Here is an 8,031-nt window from a genome sequence, read left to right as displayed (position 1 = left end):
CCGGTGCGGTTGAATGCAGCATTGCTGTATGGTGCTCTCAGAATGTATTGTAGTTGAGTAACCAGTCTAGGCTACTACTCAAATGTTGCTGTAATAGGCTAACATGTTTCTCCTTTGCATGGTGTTTTGTTGCAGGTTTTGTTTTTTGGTTATTCATTGACAAGCTTTAAAAACCGAAGCAAGACTGCAACATTTTAGTAGCCTAGCTAGGACTGTGGCATGTGTCTGTAGACTTTCCCTCCACTGCATGCTGTAAACGGGACACACGAAAGCAATGCAATTGAAGTTGAATTCACCGATGCGAGCGCATCAGGCTGTAATTTCATAAAGTAGATGACTTAACTGTTGACTCACTTATACTCGCTTGTGTGTCCTAGTCGGCCCGCGGGCCATGTGTTTGACACGTGCACTATCCTATTAGCCACATTATGACGGACTTATGATAATTGCCCTTGCTAGTTTAATTGTATTGACATTCCCAGCCTTAGTTACAGTTGTCCGTTTTTGTTCAAAATATTGAGTCATTGAAACTGAAACAGTGCATCCCGAATGGGTGGAGGCAGCAAACAATGTACCAGGCCAGCTGTGATTTACAACCTGATAGCAATATTTTTTGGGACTACCAAGAAATGTATTGGGGAATTATATGAATCATGCACTGAATTTGCATCCATCTATTCTGCCAACAATCCCTTGCTGTATGTCATGGAATTGAGTCAAATATAAACTATTTTTAAAACCTCTTATAAAGTTGGTTTTGAAGCATGAACTGGGAATTTGATATTTTTGACTGATATGATTGTTTGTTTCATATCTGCAGTAGTTAAAACCCTGTCAGTTCCACTTTAAATAGTTATTCTAATTTTGCATAATATTGTACATTACATGCAGGTGGATTATACACAACTAGAATATTAAAATTCATTTGTGATGAACATTTACACCTACACATTCCATAGATGGCTCACTTCTTTGCACTTAATGGAGTCCTTAATATATATAAAAATGCCCCCTTCCTCTACCAGTGGTTCTATCTCTTCTAAAACATTTGTATCCAGGAACATCAATCATATTCGTTAACATTTTATAATGAAGCCAGGTTTCTGTAAGACATTAAAAAAAATCTACAGTTGAAGTCGGAAGTTTACCTACACCTTAGCCAAATACATTTAAACTCAATTTTTCACAATTCCTGACATTTAATCCTAGTAAAAATTCCCTGTCTTAGGTCAGTTAGGATCACCACTTTATTTTAAGAATGTGAAATGTCAGAATAATAGCAGAGAGAATGATTTATTTCAGCTTTTATTTCTTTAATCACATTCCCAGTGGGTCAGAAGTTTACATATACTCAATTAGTATTTGGTAGCATTGCCTTTAAATTGTTTAACCTAGGTCAAACGTTTGAGTAGCCTTCCACAAGCTTCCCACAATAAGTTGGGTGAATCTTGGCCCATTCCTCCTGACAGAGATGGTGTAACTGAGTCAGGTTTGTAGGCCTCCTTGCTCGCACACGCTTTTTCAGTTCTGCCCACAAAGTTTCTATAGGATTGAGGTCAGGGCTTTGTGATGGCCACTCCAATACCTTGACTTTGTTGTCCTTAAGCCATTTTGCCACAACTTTGGAAGTATGCTTGGGGTCATTGTCCATTTGGAAGACCCATTTGCGACCAAGCTTTAACTTCCTGACTGATGTCTTGAGATGTTGCTTCAATATATCCACATCATTTTCCTTCCTCATGATGCCATCTATTTTGTGAAGTGCACCAGTCCCTCCTGCAGTAAAGCACCCCCACAGCCTGATGCTGCCACCCCCATGCTTCACGGTTGGGATGGTGTTTTTCGGCTTGCGAGCCTTCCCCTTTTTCCTCCAGACATAACGATGGTCATTATGACCAAACCATTCTATTTTTGTTTCATCAGACCAGAGGACATTTCTCCAAAAAGTACGATCTTTGTCCCCATGTGCAGTTGCAAACTGTAGTCTTGCTTTTTTATGGCGGTTTTGGAGCAGTGGCTTCTTCCTTGCTGAGCAGCCTTTCAGGTTGTCGATATAGGACTTGTTTTACTGTGGCTATAGATACTTTTGTACCTGTTTCCTCCAGCATCTTCACAAGGTCCTTTGCTGTTGTTCTGGGATTGATTTGCACTTTTCGCACCAAAGTACGTTAATCTCTAGGAGACAGAACGAGTCTCCTTCCTAAGCGGTATGACGGCTGCGTGGTCCCATGGTATTTATACTTGCGTACTATTGTTTGTACAGATGAACATGGTAACTTCAGGCGTTTGGAAATTGCTCCCAAGGATGAACCAGACTTGTGGAGGTCTATAATTTTTTTCCTGAGGTCTTGGCTGATTTCTTTTCATTTTCCCATGATGTCAAGCAAAGAGGCACTGAGTTTGAAGGTAGGCCTTGAAATACAGTGGGGAGAACAAGTATTTGATACACTGCCGATTTTGCAGGTTTTCCTACTTACAAAGCATGTAGAGGTCTGTAATTTTTATCATAGGTACACTTCAACTGTGAGAGACAGAATCTAAAACAAAAATCCAGAAAATCACATTGTATGATTTTTAAGTAATTAATTTGCATTTTATTGCATGACATAAGTATTTGATCACCTACCAACCAGTAAGAATTCCGGCTCTCACTGACCTGTTAGTTTTTCTTTAAGCAGCCCTCCTGTTCTCCACTCATTACCTGTATTAACTGCACCTGTTTGAACTCGTTACCTGTATAAAAGACACCTGTCCACACACTCAAACAGACTCCAACCTCTCCACAATGGCCAAGACCAGAGCGCTGTGTAAGGACATCAGGGTTAAAATTGTAGACCTGCACAAGGCTGTGATGGGCTACAGGACAATAGGCAAGCAGCTTGGTGAGAAGGCAACAACTGTTGGCGCAATTATTAGAAAATTGAAGAAGTTCAAGATGACGGTCAATCACCCTCGGTCTGGGGCTCCATGCAAGATCTCACCTCGTGGGGCATCAATGATCATGAGGAAGGTGAGGGATCAGCCCAGAACTACACGGCAGGACCTGGTCAATGACCTGAAGAGAGCTGGGACCACAGTCTCAAAGAAAACCATTAGTAACACACTACGCCGTCATGGATTAAAATCCTGCAGCGCACGTAAGGTCCCCCTGCTCAAGCCAGCGCATGTCCAGGCCCGTCTGAAGTTTGTCAATGACCATCTGGATGATCCAGAGGAGGAAATGGAGAAGGTCATGTGGTCTGATGAGACAAAAATAGAGATTTTTGGTCTAAACTCCACTCGCCGTGTTTTGAGGAAGAAGAAGGATGAGTACAACCCCAAGAACACCATCCCAACCGTGAAGCATGGAGGTGGAAAAATCATTCTTTGGGGATGCTTTTCTGCAAAGGGGACAGGACGACTGCACCGTATTGAGGGGAGGATGGAAGGGGCCATGTATCGCGAGATCTTGGCCAACAACCTCCTTCCCTCAGTAAGAGCATTGAAGATGGGTCGTGGCTGGGTCTTCCAGCATGACAACGACCCGAAACACACAGCCAGGGCAACTAAGGAGTGGCTCCGTAAGAAGCATCTCAAGGTCCTGGAGTGGCCTAGCCAGTCTCCAGACCTGAACCCAATAGAAAATCTTTGGAGGGAGCTGAAAGTCCGTATTGCCCAGCGACAGCCCCGAAACCTGAAGGATCTGGAGAAGGTCTGTATGGAGGAGTGGGCCAAAATCCCTGCTGCAGTGTGTGCAAACCTGGTCAAGACCTACAGGAAATGTATGATCTCTGTAATTGCAAACAAAGGTTTCTGTACCAAATATTAAGTTCTGCTTTTCTGATGTATCAAATACTTCTGTCATGCAATAAAATGCAAATTAATTACTTTAAAATTATACAATGTGATTTTCTGGACTTTTGTTTTAGATTCCGTCTCTCACAGTTGAAGTGTACCCATGATAAAAATTACAGACCTCTACATGCTTTGTACAGTGGGGGAAAAAAGTATTTAGTCAGCCACCAATTGTGCAAGTTCTCCCACTTAAAAAGATGAGAGAGGCCTGTAATTTTCATCATAGGTACACGTCAACTATGAAAGACAAATTGAGAAAAATTAATCCAGAAAATCACATTGTAGGATTTTGAATGAATTTATTTGCAAATTATGGTGGAAAATAAGTATTTGGTCACCTACAAACAAGCAAGATTTCTGGCTCACAGACCTGTAACTTCTTCTTTAAGAGGCTCCTCTGTCCTCCACTCGTTACCTGTATTAATGGCACCTGTTTGAACTTGTTATCAGTATAAAAAGACACCTGTCCACAACCTCAAACAGTCACACTCCAAACTCCACTATGGCCAAGACCAAAGAGCTGTCAAAGGACACCAGAAACAAAATTGTAGACCTGCACCAGGCTGGGAAGACTGAATCTGCAATAGGTAAGCAGCTTGGTTTGAAGAAATCAACTGTGGGAGCAATTATTAGGAAATGGAAGACATACAAGACCACTGATAATCTCCCTCGATCTGGGGCTCCACGCAAGATCTCACCCCGTGGGGTCAAAATGATCACAAGAACGGTGAGCAAAAATCCCAGAACCACACAAGGGGACCTAGTGAATGACCTGCAGAGAGCTGGGACCAAAGTAACAAAGCCTACCATCAGTAACACACTACGCCGCCAGGTACTCCAATCCTGCAGTGCCAGACGTGTCCCCCTGCTTAAGCCGGTACATGTCCAGGCCCGTCTGAAGTTTGCTAGAGTGCATTTGGATGATCCAGAAGAGGATTGGGAGAATGTCATATGGTCAGATGAAACAAAAATAGAACTTTTTGGTAAAAACTCAACTCGTCGTGTTTGGAGGACAAAGAATGCTGAGTTGCATCCAAAGAACACCATACCTACTGTGAAGCATGGGGGTGGAAACATCATGCTTTGGGGCTGTTTTTCTGCAAAGGGACCAGGACGACTGATCCGTGTAAAGGAAAGAATGAATGGGGCCATGTATCGTGAGATTTTGAGTGAAAACCTCCTTCCATCAGCAAGGGCATTGAAGATGAAACGTGGCTGGGTCTTTCAGCATGACAATGATCCCAAACACACCACCCGGGCAACGAAGGAGTGGCTTCGTAAGAAGCATTTCAAGGTCCTGGAGTGGCCTAGCCAGTCTCCAGATCTCAACCCCATAGAAAATCTTTGGAGGGAGTTGAAAGTCCGTGTTGCCCAGCGACAGCCCCAAAACATCACTTCTCTAGAGGAGATCTGCATGGAGGAATGGGCCAAAATACCAGCAACAGTGTGTGAAAATCTTGTGAAGACTTACAGAAAACGTTTGACCTGTGCCATTGCCAACAACGGGTATATAACAAAGTATTGAGAAACTTTTGTTATTGACCAAATACTTATTTTCCACCATAATTTGCAAATAAATTCATTAAAAATCCTACAATGTGATTTTCTGGATTTTTTTCTCATTTTGTCTGTCATAGTTGACGTGTACCTATGATGAAAATTACAGGCCTCTCATCTTTTTAAGTGGGAGAACTTGCACAATTGGTGGCTGACTAAATACTTTTTTCCCCCACTGTAAGTAGGAAAACCTGCAAAATCGGCAGTGTATCAAATACTTGTTCTCCCCACTGTACATCCACAGGTACACCTCCAATTGACTCAAATGATGTCAATTAGCATATCAGAAGCTTCTAAAGCCATTACATCATTTTCTGGAATTTTCCAAGCAGTTTAAAGGCACAGTCAACTTTGTATATGTAAACTTCTGACCCCACTGGAATTGTGATACAGTGAATTATAAGTATATAATAATAATATATAATAATATGCCATTTAGCAGACGCTTTTATCCAAAGCGACTTACAGTCATGCGTGCATACATTTTTGTGTATGGGTGGTCCCGGGGATCGAACCCACTACCTTGGCGTTACAAGCGCCGTGCTCTACCAGCTGAGCTACAGAGGACCACAGAGGACCACATAAGTGATATAGTCTGTCTGTAAACAATTGTTGGAAAGATGACTTGTGTCATGCACAAAGTAGATTTCCTAACCGACTTGCCAAAACTATAGTTTGTTAACAAAACATTTGTGGAGTGGTTGAAAAACAAGTTTTAATGACTCCAGCCTAAGTGTATGTAAACTTCCGACTTCAACTGTAGACTCGACCCAGTAAGCAATGATCTAATCTCGTCACACTTTGGAACCAAACTTCTTATATTCAGATGTCCTCCAAATATGTATTTTGGTTTTACTTTGGGATCCCAGAACACTTTAGCATGATTGATCACTTGGAAAAAATAAAGTTTGCCTCTGTTTTGATGTAGCAGTGTTCTGCAACCATGACAACCATGCAGTAGCGTTGGGTGTGTAAAATCATTGTGGAAGCCAAGCCAGTATAAAAGCCATATTACAACCTATATGTTGACATAATTTAGTTGTTTGCTCTATAACCCGTTAGTTTATACGCCACCGTGATATACAATAAGGCCGTGACAACAAAAAGACAGTCACACAGCGGCGGAATAAATTCAACTACACATACGTTTGTTTCATCACAAAACCGGAGAGCAACATCTGTCCGGTGAAGTCCACAAAGCAAATATTGCATGTAACAAACAGTTACATGACCTACAGCATGGTCAAGCAAGTTAATGTTTGACAGTTTACTAAACAACTACTGATTTAGAACCACAGAGTTACCGCAGGTCAGCACGAAGACAACAGGAGCACTGTCTCCGCTATTCCAGCACCATTTCAACTTAAACATTGTCAAATCAACAAGGTTATATATGGTTAGTTTAATACAGTGAAAACAAACAAAGATATCAAAAACAATTTAGTCCAATCAACGTTCCTAATTATCATGTGGCTGCCCATGGTACTGATTTCTGTGTGTCTGTGTGTGTGTGTGTGTGTGTGTGCGCAAGTTAGCTACTGCAGGTTAGCTACTGCAGATCAACAACACAAGCAGACCGGAAACAGACACGTTTTTCTGACAATGACGCTTTGGGTATGATTTGATTGGTAGGAAGTCAAATCCAAACTGGCCTCCCTTGGGGATAGCCCACAGTCGAGCTCAGCTCAACGCTGATTGGCTAATTGGCCAAATGCTTGCTGGCATCAATCAATCAAATGCTACAGTTGCAACACGTTAATGGTCCAGACAGCATCAGAGACATGGGCACTGTTTCTCTCACTGATGATTTCTCCGGGTGAGATTCAACCACTTGCGAATTGAAGGAAAATTATGAAAACAGAGATGAAAGAGAAATGATTTTATAATTTGTATTTGTTTTTATTGGTCAAATATTTGGGGAAGCCTGGCTTTCACTTGCAACCATGAATACATGCCACTGCAACCATGCTGTCAATCCTCAGCCAATCAATACTGTTTACACTGCTTCAGTATTGGGAGAGAAAGGGTTTGGGCAAAGTGGGATGGACAGACTGGGTTGTGTGTAAAACAACAACATTGCTGTGAAAGTTTCTCATTGTAGCTCTACATATCTGTTTAACCATACACGTTCTAATGAGCTATGAATATGTGAGCCCTTTAGCACTGATTTTAGGTCTAGTTCTGTTGTATAACCCAGTATGTTTGAAATTTGTTTCGAATTTGTTAACATTTAGCATACTGCAAGCAATACTTCACCCTAAGGCACCTATTCTCTTATCAGATTGGAAGAGATTGGACATGAAGATTTGTAGAGGACACAGCTACTGTATTATTATGCCCAGGTGAAAGTGTTGTTGTAAATGTTTACAGGGAAACTATATATTATCATAATGTAAGCTACACCAAAAGGTAAACAGAGGAGTAATTGACAACATACTGAGTAGGCCTAACTCAACTTGACCTGGATTATTAAGCCATTTTTTATATGTTCAAAATCTACTATTGATCTTTATCTATAAGGTGACAGGAATAACCACATGCAATATGTTAATTAGGGAAAAGGAAATAATTCCAGAAATTTCTTGAGATCAAAAGCCTAGCCTATTATTTAGCAGACAGTTGAGGACACCTATTGCTTTT

The sequence above is a fragment of the Coregonus clupeaformis genome, chromosome 8 (assembly GCF_020615455.1).
Source record: "Coregonus clupeaformis isolate EN_2021a chromosome 8, ASM2061545v1, whole genome shotgun sequence".
Taxonomy (NCBI): Eukaryota; Metazoa; Chordata; class Actinopteri; order Salmoniformes; family Salmonidae; genus Coregonus; species Coregonus clupeaformis.
This window is presented reverse-complemented; position numbering follows the sequence as displayed.